General features: G+C 49.6%; 1 long non-coding RNA gene across 1 annotated transcript; it reads right to left on the reverse strand.

Moving 5' to 3' along the window:
* Positions 1–6,137: 6,137 nt before the first annotated feature.
* Positions 6,138–18,318, reverse strand: LOC144306142 (uncharacterized). The gene is made up of 3 exons (XR_013373167.1): positions 18,178–18,318; positions 6,998–7,117; positions 6,138–6,306 (listed from the first exon to the last, which is right to left on the reverse strand). It is a non-coding gene; the product is annotated as an uncharacterized LOC144306142 (long non-coding RNA).
* Between the last annotated feature and the right edge of the window lie 521 nt (positions 18,319–18,839).

Below are 18,839 nucleotides of genomic sequence, written 5' to 3' on the forward strand. Positions count from 1 at the left end.
GCGCTGACGACACCGTGCCCCAGGGGCAGGTGTCACAGCAAACCTCAGCCTGGAGTCACCTTTAAGTGTAGACGTCTCCTAGTGCATCTTAGAGGAAGGGGATGCCCTGTGTCCGCAGGTCCACCACGACATCCCACTCATTCCCTACACCCACTCCATCCCCCTACATCATCATTCCCCATGGCATCCCACCTACACCATCCCCCTCAAACCCACACAGCCCCACACAATCCCCACCCACACTATACCCCAACACCATGCCCCCTACACCATCCCCCACAATCCAACACTATCATACGCCCGCCCCCACACCATCCACCCCCACACCAACGGCCCCCAGCAAGGATGCGGTACAGGTGCCCCCTGTGGGACATGCTCAGCCTCCCCGGGGTTCTCTGGATACCTGCTCCCATCAGAAGCCCGGGTGTCATAAAAAAAAATAAAAAATAAAAAAAAATAAAAGCAATAGCAAATAAAAAAAAAAAAAAAAAAAAGAAGCCCGGGTGTCCTATAGAGTACCCAGGGGTTGCAGGGAGGAGGGAAGACAGGGAGCCCCAACAGGGTGTGTGCAGGTGAGTGATGCAAAGGACGCACTGTGCCCTGTCTCTGCCCACTGTCCCTCCTGGAGTGCGGCACACACTGCACAGGACACCAGCCCCTAACCCAGGGGGATCTGGGCTGGCCTGGCCCCGGGCTCTGTGAGGGCGGGGGTGATTTGAGCCACCGCCCCAGGCCCAATAAAAAGACTAATGGGATCCAGCCCCCCATGGCCCTCTCCAGCCCTGGATTATGGCGCCATGCTGAGCGAGCCCTCTCACAGATGGATGTGGCCTCCTGGGCTCTGGGCATACCCCACAGATCCAGGTCGCTGACCTAGGGCAGCCCTGGGGATCCCAGGGCACCCAAGGTTGAGGAGAGCAGAGGTGGGCCGGTGGGCCCCACCCACACCCACACCAGGAGGCAGGCTCCTCCAGGTACTGGGGCCCCAGGGGCCCCGTGGCTGGGGTCCAGCTGCCCTGCGGAGACCCAGCTAGGAACCCATGAGCTGCAGGTCAAGGTCAGCTCTGCTGTCCTCAGAACCGTCTCTCAGGCTGAAACCTCAGGACACACGCCCCCACCCGAGGTCCACACGTGCTCCCAGGTGGGGGACTCCAGCACTCGCACCCCACCCATGTGATTCTTGCCCTCCCCTAAAGGACAGACATTCCCTCCACAGGGGAAGGTGCACACCCTCCACTCTGAGCCCGTTTGCTGTAGAATGTTAATAAAGTGTTGTGGTGCGAAAATGCACAGCCAGACCGTTTCTATGTCTCCCAGAACTCTGTGCACAGGGCGTGGATAGACCCACAGAGAGGAGGAGGGGGCACCACCCAGTCCCCAAACAGCCCCTGCATGGGCACTGCAAGGCACACACAGCTGACGTCCCCACATTCCTTCCAGGGGCGGCCAGATGCCAGGGTCAGGACCCCACAAACTATCCTGGGACTGAGCCTGTGTCCCACGGGCCAGGAGGGCCTGGGACAGAGTGATGGCCAGGGAGCCTCAGGTCACCAGGGTCTCTGTAAAGCGACCTTGGATGTCTGTGCTCCCTCTGTCAAGGGGGCTGGGGCTGGCTGGTTTCTGGGGTACTTCCTCCCCTCCCCGTATCTCTGTGCCTGTGTGCTTGGGGAACAGAGGGCCTGTGGGCCTGTCAGCGTGACCCTGGAAGGGATGTCAGGAGAGCAGGCCCTTGTGTTGTGCCCAGGATTGCAAATCCAAGAAACCACCGATGAGCCCACACTGATGCAAACTCCCGAGGATTTCTTTACAAGCTGAAGCTTGAGTCCAAGTGCACCCGACACAGCGGAGCAGGGATTTGGACCCTGAGACTAAGAGGCGTAGCAGCTTTATAGGGGCCAGTGGCCCATGGGATACACAGAAAGTTGCACAGTCGTGTCGGTCCACATGCAGGTGGCCGATTGAATTACACCTTACCCTATAGGATCCACTTGACCTGGCCTATTACTTTGGTCAGAATCGGCGTGCAGTTTTGGCGGGCACAAAGCAGGGTTACATTGTTATGAGCCGATTTCCGATTAGGGTATGCCCAGCGGCTTGACTGGGTTGGGGCAGCACCTTATGACATAAGTAGGTCATGTGGGGGTCATATGGGAGGTGGCGGTTGTAGCACAAAATGGAATTAGTCCTGCTCTGCTTGTCCAAGGGTAGGGGATTTTTGTTAACTTTCCTGGGTCCCACACTTGCAGATCACGCACGTGGGCCACCCTCACCAGGTGGACTCAGTGTGCACACCTTGAGGTGCTGGATCTCTCACACCAGCGTGTAGAGGGCACCCTCCTCGCCCTAGTGAGTAAGGGCTGGGTGAGCATGGGACTCGGCTTGAAGGCCAGGCAGCACAGGGGACCGAGGAACCCCAGCCCCATCACCACCCCTACTCCCACACACAGGCTGCCCCATGGCTCCCTGTAATAGTCACCCAGCACCTCTGGAGATCCCCCCAGGGCAGCCCCGAGGTCCGGCTCCCTGCTGGAGAGGCATCAGGGAGAGGAGAAGCAGGCGGCGCTCGGGGAGACCCACTGCCGGACATGGGAATGTGGCCGAGCCAGACCTTCCACCTCAGCTGACCCTCCAGCTGAAATTCACTACAGGCGCGAGCCCCGGGTCTACACCGGGGGTCCTAAGGACATCAGCGTCCAGTTGTGTGGACGTGGCCCCACGTCCTCCCGAAGCATCACTGCAGGTTCTGAGGTGGCCGAGGCTCCTGTCACTGTGGATGCGGCCCCCAGCTTCCAGAAGACTCAACTTATGTCCTGAGGGGCCCTTTAGCTCCTGCCGGAGTGGACGTGGTGCCCCATCTTTCAGAAGCCGCCCCACATGTTCTGAGGCGGCCCAGAGGCTCCTGTCAGCGTGGATGGGGGCCCACATCTTACTGAAGCCTCCCCGCGGGTCCTGAGGCAGCCCAGGGGCTCCTGTCAGGGTGGGTGCGGGCCCACAATTTCCTGAAGCCTCCCCGCAGGTCCTGAAGCGGCCCAAGGGCTCCTGTCAGGGTGGATGTGGGCCCACATCTTCCTGAAGCCTCACTGTGTGTCCTGAGGAGACCGGGGCTCCTGTCAGTGTGAAATTCAGCGTGAACGCTGCCCAATATCCCCCTGAAGACTCCGCGCAGGTTCTGAGGAGGCTGTGGCTCTTCAGCGTGGACATGTCCCCATGTCTTCCTCAGGCCTCCCCAGCACAGGCTGGCTCCTGTTAGTGCAGGCAGATGAGGCCTACTGCACATGCGTGCCCCTTGGGCGGTGCCTGGGCTTGGGCGCCCCCTGCGGGATCCTCAGGCACTACAGGAGGCTGTGCAGGAGGCCGTGCCCATCCCGGGGCCCACCTCTGCCTCCTTCCAGGCTCCAGCTATGGCCTGTTAGCTTCGGAAACGTCTGACTGAAAAGGAGCCCAACACACAGCTTCACCAAAAATACTTAAGGAGAAGGAATTGGAGCCCAAAGGACGCGAAATGAAATGTGGATCAGACTTTTACCACGTCCTGTAATCTCACTCAACCCTCTTCCACTGTGGGCGGGACTGCGGGCTGGTGCAGACACCATGGAAACAGTGTGGAGGCTCCTCCGGAAGTTACAAATAGAGCCGACCTGCGACCAGCATGTGTAAAGCCTGCAGCTCACTCCGAAGATACAGATGCAGTGAGACTTGGGACAACTGCACCCCAATGTCCACAGCAACCGGGTCCACAGTAGCCACAATGTGGGAGGACCCTCGGTGCCCTCTGCCAGATGATGGATAAAGAGGATGGGAGATAGATGATGGCCATAGAGAGCGGAATGGTACTCAACTATCAAAGAGCAGGAAATCTTGCCATTTGCAATGATGTGGATAGAAGTAGAGGGATCATCTTAAGTGAAATAGGTCAGTCGGAAAAGAGAATGACCATGTGGTGTCATTCATAGGTGGAATTAAAAAAGCAAAGCAGATGAACATCTGTGAAGGGAAGGAAAAACAAATAAGATGAAAACAGATGCAGGAAATACAGACTCTTAATTATAGGAAACAAACTGAGTGTCGCTGCAGGGGAGGGGACGGGGGAGAGGATAACAGGGGACCGACATGAAGGAAGGCACATGATGTCACGAGCACTGCGGTTTTCTCCAACTGGTGAATTTCTGAATTCTTCCTCTGAAAGTATAATACACTATACGTTAATTAATTGGGTTTAAATTAAATTAAGTTAAAAAATCAGTTGTATCAGAGCACGTTTCCTTCTGGACTCTCTGTTCTGCTCCTTCAGCTTAGGCTGGGACCAACCCTCATGGGTCTGGTTTGTTTAAGTAGGCGTCAGGCCTCGTCCATGGACCAGCCCAGGGCTAGAACTCACGAACCCGAGATCAGGACCGATGGTGAGGTCAGGAGTCAGATGCTTAACCGACGGAGGCAGGCGGGGTCCCGAGGACAACACTGCTTTATCCTGTGTCTCTGTGACATCGTTTGAAATAGGAAAGTGCTGCGTCCCACTCTGTCCTGCTTCTCCAATACTGATTTGCTCTCCGGGGTCATTTGTGGGGGCGGACGGATGTTATGGGTTTTTTTTCCTATTTATAGGATCTGCCACCATGATTTGACAAGAATGACATTGAAATAGAGGGTGGCTTCAGGAACTGCGGACATTTTCACAAGATGAGGCTCCCAAACCACGAGCCCAAGATGGCCTCCCAGAGCCTGGTATGGCTCAGTGCACAAGTCTTGTGCTCCTTTGGTTCAGTCTCATTATTTATTCTCTGTGATGCTCCTGAGAAGGGAGTAACATCCGTCATTTCCTTCCTGAGTGCTCATTGTCAGGACACAGCAAGCCCCACAATAGAATAAAAACTGAGCACAGGCCAAATGCAGGAAGCCCCTATTAGAACAGATCTCAATGCCCTTGAAGGCCCCATATCAAAATGTAAACAGAACTTGAGGAATTGCTCCAGCCCTTCGGGAGTTCCCCAAGACCAGCTCTTAAAACGAAGCTAAAACCCACCTCGGGGTCCAAGTCCCTGCTCCACTGTGTCGGGTATACATGGACACAAGCTCAAGCTTGTAAATAAACCCTCGTGTGTTTGCATCAGTGTCAGCTTCTCGGTGGTTTCTCGGATTCGCAATCTTGGGCACAACAGTCTGAGATAAAAAAACAAAACCAAAAGAAGCTCGGACGCAGGTAGAGTGAACACAGGGTTCTGAGAGAAGCGGCGGAGACCCGGGGGCTTGGGAGCTCTTCTGTGGAGGCCCCAGCAGACTGGGGGGCAGGATGCTCAGCCCCAGAGCCAGAGGACCCAGACACCCCACCCGCATCCTGCCCATCAGGGCCGGGTCTCAGGGAGCAGCACAGCACCGCCTGCTGGAGCCCAGAGGCGCTGACGCCCACCCCGCCTCTGACCCCCACAGGTGCAACTCCCAGGCAGATGTGCACCTGACAATCAGCGCCAAGGCCCATGCCCAGACCCCACACAGACAATTCGCTGCACCAAGTTGTCAAACCAGAGAGGCTGCAGAGCTTCAGCTCTGCCTCGAAAGTAGAGTCTAGATTCCTTTGTAGTTTGTGCTCTTTTTTCATTTATTTTCTTTGATTCTATTTTATTAATTGCCTTATTTTAACTTTTATGTATGTACCTTATATATTTCTTATTTTTACTTTCATGGTACTTTAATTGTGTTTCATATTTTGGGATTTAGAATCTTTTAATGAGCAGGCCAAAATAATCTGGTTTTTTTTTTGGGGGGGGGGTGGAGGACAGTTGTTACTGTTTTTCTTGGTTTTTCTTTTTCTTCCTTTTTTCTTTTCTGGAATAACTAATGAGATGGAGAAATTCTCCTCCATAAAATAACATGAGGTAGTACTCACAGCCAGGAAGTTCATCAATACACATATATGATGTCTAACTACAGTTTAAAACAATGATATTAAAGATAGCAGCTGGGCTGGAAAAAGAACACAGAAGAAAACTAGAGAATCCCTTACTGTAGAAATAAAAGAACTAAAATCTAGTCAGGCCAACGTTAAAGATGCTATAACTTTGATGCAGTCCCAAGTGGAAGCCTTAAAAACAAGAAACGTTATGGACCATAGAGGCAGATTTTGGGAACTCATCCACTTATTAAAACAATAACATTCAGGGGATCCCTGGGTGGTGCAGCGGTTTGGCGCCTGCCTTTGGCCCAGGGCGCGATCCTGGAGACCCGGGATCGAATCCCACGTCGGGCTCCCGGTGCATGGAGCCTGTTTCTCCCTCTGCCTGTGTCTCTGCCTCTCTCTCTCTCACTGTGTGCCTATCATAAATAAATTAAAAAAATTAAAAAAAAATAAAAATAAAACAATAACATTCATATCTTAGGAGACTCAGAAGATGAAGAGAGAGAACAGGTGGGCCTTGCTCAGCCATTAGAAACGACAAATAACCACCATTTGCTTCAACATGGATGGAACTGGAAGGTATTATCCTGAGTGATGTAAGTCAATTGGAGAAGGACAAACATTGTATGTTCTCATTCATTTGGGGAATATAGATGATAGTGAAAGGGAATATAAGGGAAGGGAGAAGAAATGAGTGGGAAATATCAGAAAGGGAGACAGAACATAAAGACTCCTAACTCTGGGAAAAGAACTAGGGGTGATTGAAGGGGAAGTGGGCAGTGGGTGGGGGTGAATGGGTGACGGGCACTGAGGGGGCCACTTGACGGGATGAGAACTGGGTGTTATTCTGTATGCTGGCAAATAGAACACTAATAAAAAGTAAATTTATTATTAAAAAAAGAAAGAAACAAAGAGTGGCACCTGGGTTACTCAGTCAGTTAAGCTTCTGTCTTAGGCTCGGATCATGATCCAGGTCCCAAGGCAGGCTCTCTGTTCAGCTGGGAACCTGTTTCTCCCTCTCCCTCTGTCCCGCTCGCTCATGCTTTTTCTCTCCTCTCTCTCTCAAATAAATAAATAACATCTTTGAATAAAAACAATCAAACAAACCTAGAGGGAAGAGAAATCTCCCATGTAGAAGAATTTCAAACAATTTGTGCAGATTCCACCGTCAAGTTCATGAGCATATCTTCCCACTCTTATGTGTGCAATACACATAGTAACTTCCTTCTACAAAATATATTATGAGAAACTTAAAATAATAATGATAAAATTAATAATAATAATAATAATAATAATAATAATAATAATAAAGAATCAGTTTACTACGGAGAAAGCTGACAAACCATACTTCAGCAAGATGATCAGAACGATGCCAAGACTGATAAATCATGTAGATGGTATCTATTCTTTATATGATATAATGAAAATGGCAGTATATCTTTGTATATAATCTACAAAAACAGTTCAATCATGAGATAAACAACAGACATGTCCCAACTGAGGGAAATTTTACAAAATACTCTACTTCTCAGAGTGTTCCAGTTCAACAAAAACAAGGAAAGGCTGAAAGACTGTCACAATCCAGAGGAGCCTAAGAAAACAGGGGGACAAATAGAATGTCATATGAGGGGTGGTAACTTAGCAAAAACTAAGGAAATCTGAATAAAGTATGGTCTTTGGTGAATGCGAATATTTTAATATTGGTTCATTAGCTAATATTTGTACCGTACTAATATAAGATATCAATAATTGGAGAAATTGAGTGCAAGTGCATGCAAATGCTCTGTACTATCTTCTCAATTTCCCTATAAATCTTTGTTTTTTTCCTAATAAATAAGATTTATTTTGAAAATTGACTTAAATGAATCAGGCTCCAAGTGTGAAGACATTTTAAGAATCGTTGAATTAACTTTTGCCTTATTCTTAAAGAGTTCCTTCGATGGGAACAAAGTAAGAATTTTATATCAGAAGGAAAGAAAAACACTTAGGAACACGTATAATGCCTCCTCAACCTGAAAAGCAGGAACGGATAATAAATAGCAAAAATCAGATAAATATAATTCTAGTATAATAGACACCATATTGCTAGTGCATTTAAAATTAGCAATGCATAACATTTATTTCCCTGACATTTGTCTTCCAAAGAGTTCATAGTGTTTCAGTGTCAGTTGAAAAAGGGGAAGAATCTCAGGGAAGAATCCTTCACATAATAATAGGACCATTGGTAATAATGTCTCTCAGTTCTTTCCAAATCCATAAAGATGATGAGTGACTGAGCTGTGAACTAAGAGAAGACATTCCCTCATCTCTCTGATTTACTTGTGTCAGAATATTTTAACCATAGTACTACGGATAGTAAATTATCCTTATTAACAGGAAATACGTCTCAGATTGGAATCTGAGCAATCAGAAGTGCAGAGAAAAAAACACTTTGACTCACTCTTCATCTTATAAAGAGAAAGGACAGCTTTTCTATGTACAAAGTCGGTTGTCAAGATAGCCTCAGGGAGTAAGAGTCTGCAGCATCGAATCCCACTACACAGCTGGGACGCCCAGGAGCCAGGTCTTCCTGATTACAAATCCCTGGGCCTGTCCCACAACACACAATGCCAGGCTGAGGTCATTTGCAATTGCTCTCTCAGGAGCTCTGGGGAAGGGGGAAGGAGCTAGATAGGATGGGAATGGATGCAAGGAGGCCGAGAAAATGAAGGCCTTTCCACTTTAAGTTCAGCGTTCGAACACGTCAAGCCATCCCAGAACCCTGTGAAGAAGAGTTGAAATTTACATTACTTCAGTTACAGGAAAAAAACAAAAGTTTACAGCTTATTGCCCTGGAAAGCCCCACAATAGAATAAGAACTGAGCCCTCGCCAAGGGCTGGTAGCGCCTATTAGAATGAGAACAGAGCTCAATGCCAATGAAGGCCCCATATCAAAATGTAAACAGAACTTGAGGAATTGTTCCAACCCTTCTGGAGGGCCATGAGACAAGGCCTTAAAACTAAGCTAAAACCCAACTCGGGGTCCAGGTCCCTGCTCCGCTGTGTTGGGTTCGGGGGTACTTGAACGCAAGCTCGAGTTTGGAAATCAACCCTCATGTGTTTGCATTGGTGTCAACTCCGTAGTGGTTTCTCAGATTTGCAATCTTGGGCACAACACCCCATGTCCCCTCCCACCTGAGCTGAACCCCTATGCCCTCCCACCCAGGCTGACCCTCAGTCACCTCCCCGCCCACAACAGCTGGTCACAGGCCCTCACACAGTTCCATGGGCACGGTGGGCACTCCCACCATTCCCGACCTCCCAGAGGAAGGAAGGAGGTTTCTGCAGGACACACTCCCATGGTTACCCCAGGGCTCCCTGCCCAGCACAGCAGCTTGAGACAGGTCAGGGTCTGTATCCCTGATGCCTGCTCCTCCTCCCCGGTTTTCCCACAGGAAATGAAGGAGGAGGCCCTGGTCTCCTCCTAGGACATCACGCATGTATACCTGGACGTCAACAGGACATTCAGCAGTCACATCATGTTTTGGTACTACTACAGGGTAGGGTGAGGCTGAGGGGCCAGGGGGGATCGGGCTCCGGGGGAGGACCAGGGGCTTCTGGGTCGGGAACACAGGGCTTCCGAGGCCGGGAGAAGAACAGCAGCCAGCAACACACAGCTGCATGGTAAGGTGCTGGGGATGAACCCCGTGCCCCCTCCCCCGGGGTCTCAGGGATGAGGAGGCCACTAGGATGGGGCCTCCAGGGGTTGCCATGTGAGCTGAACCCCAAAGGTGTGAGGGACGGCCCTCTGAAAAGCAGGGGGCTGGGTTGCGGGCCGTGGGGGGCAGTAAGGGGACCTGGGGGCTGGGTGTATGGCTGTGACTGGAGGAGGACACATATCGATCCGATGAGGGTCGGACGGGTCAGGGTGACACTCCCTCTCAGTGCTTTATATATTTCTAAATTCTATGCATTTAATTTGAGACAATTTGCAATTTGTAAACATACATAGTATGATGACCCGAGATATTGCCCCCAGTCCAGCCAGGGCCCTGCACTGACCACACGGGGCCCCAGGGGAAGGTGTCACAGCAAACCCCAGACTGGGGTCGCCTTTATCTGTAGATGTCTCTCCATGCATCTTAGAGAAAGGGTTTGCCGTGTGTCTACCAGCCCCCCACCCCATCCCCCCATTTCCCAGAAACACATCATCCCCCTACATCATCATCCCCCATGGCATTGCCCCTACACCATCCCCCTCACACACACAAAGCCCCACACAATCCCCACCCACACTATACCTCAACACTATCCCCCCCTACACCAGCCCCCAACCCCACCACCATCATACCCATGCCCCCACACCATCCACCACCACACCATCGGCCCTAAACAAGGACCCGGTGCAGCTGCCCCCTGTGGGACATGCTCAGCCTCCCCGGGGTTCTCTGGATACCCTGCTCCCATCAGAAGCCCGGGTGTCCCATAGAGTACCCAGGGGTTGCAGGGAGGAGGGAAGACAGGGAGCCCCCGACACGGTGTGTGCAGGTGACTGGTGCAGAGGACCCACTGTGCCCTGCCTCCGCCCACTGTCTCTCCTGGAGCACGGCACACCCTGCACAGGACACCAGCCCCTAACCTAGAGGGACCTGGGCTGACTGGGCACCAGGCTCTGGGGAGCTGGGTTGATTTGAGCCCCCAACAGGCCCAACACAAAGACTAATGGGATCCAGCCCCCCATGGCCCTGGCCAGCCCTGGATTCTGGCCCCGGGCTGAGCAAGCCTTCTCACAGTTGAATGTAGCCTCCTGGGCACTGGGCGTGCCCCACAGATCCAGGTCACTGACCTAGGGCAGACCAGGGAATCATGGGACACCCCAGGGTGGGGAGAGCAGAGGTAGGCCGGTGGGCCCCACCCACACCCACACCAAGAGGCAGGCTCCTACAGGTGTTGGGGCCCAAGGGGTCCCGAGGCCGGGGTCCAGCTGCCCTGCAGAGACCCAGCACAGGAGCCCATGAGCTGCAGTTCCAGGTCAGCTCTGCTGTCCTCAGAACCGTCACTCAAGCTGAAACCTCAGGACACACGCCCCCAACCAGAGTCCACACATGCTCCCAGGTGGGGACTCCAGCACTCACCCCCCCACCCTGTGTGATTCTTGCCCTTCCCTAAAGACAAAAAGGTCTCCTTCCCCAGGGGATGGCGCACACCCTCTGCTCTGAGCCCATTTCCTGTACAAATTAAATAAAGTGTTGTGGTGCGAAAATGCACAGCCAGCCCGTTTCTGTGTCTCCCAGAACACTGTGCACGGGGCTTGGAGAGACCCCCAGAGAGGAGGAGGGGGCACCACCGAGGCCCCAACCAGCCCATGCAGGGGCGCCGTTAGGCACACACAGCTGACGTCCCCACGTGCCATCCAGGGGTGTCCGGACGCCAGGGTCAGGCCTCACAGACTTTACTGGGACTCAGCCTGTGCCCTGTGGGCCAGAATGGGCGGGACAGAGTGACAGTCAGGGAACCTCAGGTCACCAGGGTCTGTGCAAAGTGACCTGAGAGGTCACTGCTCCCTCTGTCCAGGGGGCCGGACCTGGCAGGATTCCGGGGCACTTCCTCCGCTCCCCGCATCCCCGTGCCTGGGTGCCTTGGGCACAGAGGGCCTGCGGGGCGGTCAGCGTGGCCGTGGAAGTGATATCAGGACAGCAGGCCCTTGTGTTGTGCCCAAGATTGCGAATCCAAGAAACCACCAAGGAGCCAACACTGATGAAACTTCTGAGGGTCTCTTTACAAGCTGGAGCTTGGGTCCAAGTGCACCAGACACATTGGAGCAGGGACTTGGACCCCAAGACTAAGAGGTGAGGCAGCTTTATAGGGGCCAGTGGACCATGGGATACGCAGAAAGTTGCACAGTCATGTCGGTCCACATGTAGTTGGCCGACTGAATTACACCTTACCCTATAGTATCCATTTGAGCTGGTCTATTACTTTGGTCAGAATTGGTGCACGATTTTGGCGGGCACAAAGCAGGGTTACATTGTTATGAGCCGATTTCCAATTAGGGTGTGCCCAGTGGCCTGACTAGGGTGGGGCAGCGCCTTAAGCTATAAGTAGGTCATTTGGGGGTCATAGGGGAGGTGGCGGGTGTAGCACAAAATGGAATGAGTCCTGCTCTGTTTGTCCAGGGGTAGGGGATTTTTGTTAAATCCTGGGTCCCACACTTACAGCTCATGCACCTGGGCCACCCTCACCAGGTGGACTCAGTGTGCACACCTTGTGGTGCTGGATCTCTCACACCAACGTGTGGAGGGCACCCTCCTTGCCCGAGTGAGTAGGGGGTGGGTGAGCATGGAGCTCGGCCTGAAGGCCAGTCAGGACAGGGGACCAACAATCCCAGCCCCATCCACACCCTGACTCCCACATACAGGCAGCCCCATGGCTCCCCGCCATGGACAGCAGGCTCCTCAGGAGCTCCCCCCAAGGGTGGCCCAAATGTCTGGCTCCCTGCTGGAGAGGCGTTGGGGAGAAGAGAAGCAGCCAGCGCTTGGCAGGACCCACTGCCGGACATGGGAATGTGGCCGAGCCAGATCTTCCAGCTCAGCTGACCCTCCAGCGGAAAGTCACTGCATGAGCCAGCCCTGGGGTGGACAGGAGAGCCCAGCTGGCAGCCACCCAGCACCAGCACCAGAAATGAAGTTTTGCCAATCATTTCGGGATTTTGGGTTACCCATCCATAGGATCCAATAGCTGCACGTGATAGCTGCATGTCATAGAGACACACACACCCCAAAACCAACAAAAGTCGTAATCCCCTTCAGTGTTGTCTAACAGCAGCCGGATGGTTACATACAAGACGCTGTGATCCCCAATAGGATACATGGAAGACGCTATAAACCATGACTGCAGACGTGCTGGAGGCACGGAGATGTGCCTGCTGGGTTCCAACAAGGAGCACAGAGGGGAAGGAAGCATCCTATGGACAGGGGGCACCTCCTAGGAAAGGACACCAGGTCCCTGTGAAGGCGACAGAGGGTAAAATCTCTCCTCTTCTCTTTCTGCTTCTGGTTTTCCTCCTACATGCCATTTATCTCAATCATATTAGAAAGAATTTATTTTATGTTTTTAAATTTATTTTTATTGGAGTCGAATTTGTATGAATTCTTGCTTCAGCAAGGGTGTCATTCAGAAGAGAAGGAGACATAAAGATTTTCCTAGACAGGCAACATATAAAGGAGTTCATGACCACTTAACCAGTCCAGTAAGGAATTTTAAGAGGGACTCTTCTAGTGGGGGGAAAAAAGAGACCAAAAGAAACAAAGATTAGAAAGGCCCAGAGAACATCACCAGAAACACCAACTCTTCCAGAAACACAAAGGCACAAAGTTCATATCTTTGAATAATCACTCTGAATGCTGATAGACTAAATGCTCCAATCAAAAGATATAGAGTATCAGAGTGGCTTAAAAAACAGGATCTGGGATGCCTGGGTGGCTCAGGGGTTGAGCCTCTGCCTTTGACTCAGGGTGTGATCCTGAAGTCTGGGATCAAGTCCCATATTCTGCTCCTGGTGGGGAGCCTGCTTCTCTCTCTGCCTAATTTTCTGCCTCTCTCTCTCTCTCTCATAAATAAAATCATTATTTAAAAAACAAGATCCATCTGTATGCTGCCTACAAGATGCTCACATTAGACTTATAGACACCAGGAGATTGAAAGTCAGGGGATGGAAAATCATCTATCACACTAATGGATATCAAAAGAAAGCTGGAGGACCCATACTTATATCAGACAAACGAAATTTGAAACCTAACCCTGGGGGACACCTGGTGGCTCAGTGGTTGAGCATCTGCCTTCGGCTCAGGGTGTGATCCTGGGATCCCAGGATCAAGTCTCACATCGGCCTCCCTTTGCGGAGCCTGCCTTTCCCTCTACCTATGTTTTGCCTCTACTTCTCTGTGTATCTCTCATGAATAAATAAATAAAATATTTAAATTTCAAAAAAGAAAGAACAAATAGTATAAGAAGAGATGAAGAAGGGCATTATTTCATAATTAAAAAGACTATCAAGATCAAACAACTAAATATTTATGCTGCCAACATGGGAGTACCTAAATATAGAAACCAATTAACAGCAAACGTACAGGAACTCACTGATAATAATACAGTGACAGGGGATTTTAACACCCACTTATGGCAATGGACCGATCATCTATACAGAAAATCAACAGGGGAACAATAGCCTTGATACACTGGACCACAGGGACTCAACAGATATAGTCTGAACATTTCATCCTAAAGCAGAATACACATTCCTTTCATTTTTTATTATTTATGATAGTCACAGAGAGAGAGAGAGTGAGAGAGGGGCAGAGACATTGGCAGAGGGAGAAGCAGGCTCCATTCACCTGGAGGCCGACGTGGGATTCGATCCCGGGTCTCCAGGATCGCGACATGGGCCAAAGGCAGGCGCTAAACTGCTGCACCACCCAGGGATCCCTACACATTCCTTTCAACTGCACATGGGACATTCTACAGAACAGATCATATCATGGCCCACAAATCAGCCCTCAACAGGTACAACAGGTACAAGAAGGTTGATATCACACCGTGTACATTTTCGGACCACGGTGCTATGAAAATGGAAGTCGACAGTAAGAAAAAAAAATTGGACAGACCAAAAATACTTGGAGATTATGAACATCCTACTAGAGAATGAATGGAGCAACCAAGAAATTAAATAGGAAATTTAAAACAAATGAAAATGAAAACATGTTTCTCAAAACATCTGGGATGTAGCAAAGGCAGTCCTAAGAGGGAAGTACATAGCAATACAGGCCTACCTCAAGAAACAAGAAGTCTCCAATACACAACCTAACCCTACACCTAAATGAGCTGGAAAAGGAATAGCAAACATAGCCTGAGGCCTACAGAAGAAGGGAAAAAATAAAGATGAGAGCAGAAATAAACATGCAGAAACAACAAAACAGTAGAATGGAATAAGGAAACTAAGATCTGGTTCTTCAAAATAATTAATAAAATAGACAAAGCCCTAGCCAGTCATATCAATGAGAAAAGAGAAAAGACCTATATAAATAAAGTCACAAATGAGAGAAGAGAGATCGCAATCAACACCAGAAAAATAAGACAATTATAAGGGAATACTATGAAAGATTATACGCTAACAAACTGGGAGACCAGGAAGAATTGGAGAGATCCCTAGAAATGTGCAAACAATCAAAACTGAAATAGGAAGAAATAGAAATGTGAACAGACCCATAAGTAGCAAAGGAATTGATTCAGCAAGGCACCTGGTGCCTCAGTGGTTGAGCACCTGCTTTGGCTCAGGTCACGATCCCAGGATCCCGGGGCATCAAGTCCCACATCAGGCTCCACACATGGAGCCCCATTTTCCCTCTGCCTATACCTCTGCCTCTCTGTGTCTCCCATGAATACATAAATAAAATCTTTAAAAAAGAAAAAGATATAAAGATAAGAAAGGACCTAAATAAAATCACAAACGAGAAAAAAGAAATAACAACCAACACTAGAAATACAAATGTTTATAAGAGAACATTATGAAAAATTATATGCCAGCAACCCCAAACCTGGAAGAAATAGATCAATTCCTGGAAATATATAACATAGCAAAAATGATGAAGAAATAAGAAACTTGAACACACAGATAACCAGCAGAGAAATTGAATCAGTAATCAAGAATCTCCCAACAGGAGATGCTTATATCAATAGAATAGAATGGAAAGCCAAAACAAGATACAAACCTGTAACTCTATGGTCCATTAATCGACAACGAGACAGGAAGGAATATCCAATGGCACAAAGAGAGTGTCTTCAACAAACCCTAACCCTGACCGCAGGATAAGAACAAATGGTGTTGGGAAAACCAGGCAGCCACATGCAGAAGAATGAAACTGGACCACTTTCTTACACCATATATATAAAAAATAAATTCAAAATGGATGAAAGACCTAAATGTGAGACCTGAAACCATACAAAGAAGAAAAGATAGGCAGCAACATCTTTGACATTGGCCATTGGATCTTCTTTCCAAATATGCATCTGAGGTGAGCGAAACAAAAGCAAAAATCCTATTGGGAGTTCATCAAATTGAAAAGCTTCTGCAAAGTGAAGGAAACAAGCAACGCTAAAATGCAACATACAAAATGAGAGGAGATATTTGTAAACAACACGTCCAATAAACAGTTAGTATGCAAAATACGTAAAGCAAATATAAATCTCAGCATCCTAAACACAAATTATCCAACTGCAGATGGGCAGAAGACATGAATGGACTTTGTCTCTGTCAAGACATCCAGATGGCCACCAGACACACGGACAGACACTCAGCGTCACCCATCATCAGGGAAATGCAAACCAAAACCACAATGAGATGTCACCTGACAGCCGACAGAATGGCTAAAATTGACAACACAAGAAACAACAGGTGTTGGTGAGGCTATGGGGAAGGGGGAGCCCCCTTACACTCCTCGTGGTCATGTGAACAGGTGCAGCTACTGTGGAAAACAGTGTGGAGGGTCCTCAAGAAGTTAAAAGTAGAAGTACCCTATGATTCCAAAATTGCACAGCTAGGTATTTATCCCGAGGATATAAAAGTAGTCTCTTAGATTCAAAGAGGGACACAGAGCCTAGTGTTTGTAGTGACGTTATCAACAATAGCCAATCTGTGGATACAGCCCAGATGTCCATCGACAGATGAATGGGCAGAGATGATGTGGTAAATATACACACTGCGACATCACTCGGTCATCACAAGGGATGAAATGAAGCCATTTACAATGACGTGGGAGAAGTGGAAAGGACTTATGCTCAAGGAACTCAGTCAGTCAGAGAAAGATACCAAATACCATACAATTGCATTCACATGTGAATTTTAAGAAACCAAACAAACTGGCAAGGGGATCGATGGGGTGGGATGAGAGAAGCAAACCAAGAAACTCACTCTTAACCACAGAGAATAAACTAATAGATACCAGAGGAATGTGGGGGGGATGGGGAATCAGGCGATGGGGATAGTGGAGGGCACCTGTGACCAGTACCAGGCGTTGCATCCAAGGGTTGAATCAGTATGTGGTAAACCTGAAACTATATCATACTGTGTTTACAAACAGGAATTCAATAAAAGTTTAAAATAATAATTGTTAGTATTGATGAAACATGTGTGCACAAGAGATAAAATCAGAAAGGCAACTGAAAATCCAAATAAAGAGTATTTAGAGCCACAAATCCCCTCCTTAGCTCAGCTCGGGAGAAGCCTGCCATGTCTTTTCTGACCGCCGCAGAAGCCTGGATTTTGATTCTCTGGGGAGGCCACTGACTTGTTGGAGTCAAGCTATCTTTGAACCCAAAACCTAAATAGTGTGCATAAAACTAAACTGCCCAAGATACTAGGAGTCCCAGTGCACGCACAGGCCAAGACCCAAACTCTAACCATACACAGACATATCCCTAACCCTACACTTAAGCCTAATGTTAACCTAAACCTTAAACAAGACCTATCACTAATCAAAGACCAAACACAAACCCCAAGACCGAAACATTCACTGAACCTACAGGCCAAGCTTCACCCTAACTCCTAAACCTATTCTTAGGTTTCCTTAACCCTGACCCCTACCTTAAATCTAACTCTAACCCTAACCTCTAACCCTAACCTTAATGTATTCAAATCCTATTCTTAACCTTATCCTGTACCCTAATCCTAACCCTCTAATACTAACCCTATCTCATACCCCAAACTGTACCCTAACCCGTACCCTAAAACTAAACCCTAACCCACTGCCTAACCCTATCTCTTACCATTTTTGTAAAACCGTACACTGACCCTACCCTGACCCTGACCTGACCATTACCCCTAACCAAACACTAACCCTAATCCTAACCCTACCACTCACCCTAACTCTAAACCTAGCACTAACTTTAACCCTAACCCCTAACCCTAACAACTAACCCTAACTCACTCCCTAACCCCTAACCCTAACTGCAAACCTAATCACAACCCTAACACTAACCATAACCCTAACCACAACTCCTAACATCCTGCCCTAATCCCTAAGCCTAAACCCTAACCCTAACTCTAAATCCTGTCCCTAACACTAACCCTAACCCCTTTCCCTAATCCCTAACCCCCATCCAACTCCTAACCACTCACCCTTACCCTTATCCCTCACGCTATCCTCTAATCCGTAACCATAAGCATAATCACTAACACCTAACATCTAACCTAACGTAACCACCAACTGCCTCCCCTCCCCTGACCCTACCATTCATTCTACCCATTCACTTACCCTGTGGTTCTGAGTAGTCCCTTCTGATGTGGACGTGGCCCCCAATGGCGCCTCCAGAGTCCTCCAGGGGGTCCTGTGGAAGCCAGGATCCTGTGCGTGTGGACGTGGCCCCACGTGTTCCTGAGTCATAGTCAGCGGGTCCTGAGGACGCTGGGTCTCCTGTCACTGTGGACTATGCCTCACATCCTCTGGAAGCATCACAGTAGGTCCTCAGGAGGCCGAGGGCTCCTGTATGCCTGGACATGGCCCCATGTCCCCCAGAAAACTCACCGCGGGTCCTGAGGGGGCTGTGGGCTCCTGTAAGCATAGACACAGCCCCATATATCCCGAAGCCAAAGGGCAGGTCCTGAGGAGGCCAGAGACTCCTCTCAGTATGGATTCGGCACCCACATCTTTCTTATGCCTCACCACAGGCGCTGACAAGGCTGGGGTCTTCTGTCTGCATGGAAGCATCCCCATATTTCCCGAAGTCTACACCGGGGGTTCTGAGGACATCAGCGTCCTGTTGTGTGGGTGTGGCCCCACGTCCTCCCATAACGTCACTGCGGGTTCTGAGGAGGCCAGGGCTCCTGACACCGTGGATGCGGCCCCCACCTTCCAGAAGCCTCAACTTATGTCCTGAGCGGCCCGGGAACTCCTGCCAGAGTGGACGCGGCACCACA

This window comes from Canis aureus, chromosome 3 (genome assembly GCF_053574225.1).
Source record: "Canis aureus isolate CA01 chromosome 3, VMU_Caureus_v.1.0, whole genome shotgun sequence".
Classification (NCBI taxonomy): Eukaryota; Metazoa; Chordata; class Mammalia; order Carnivora; family Canidae; genus Canis; species Canis aureus.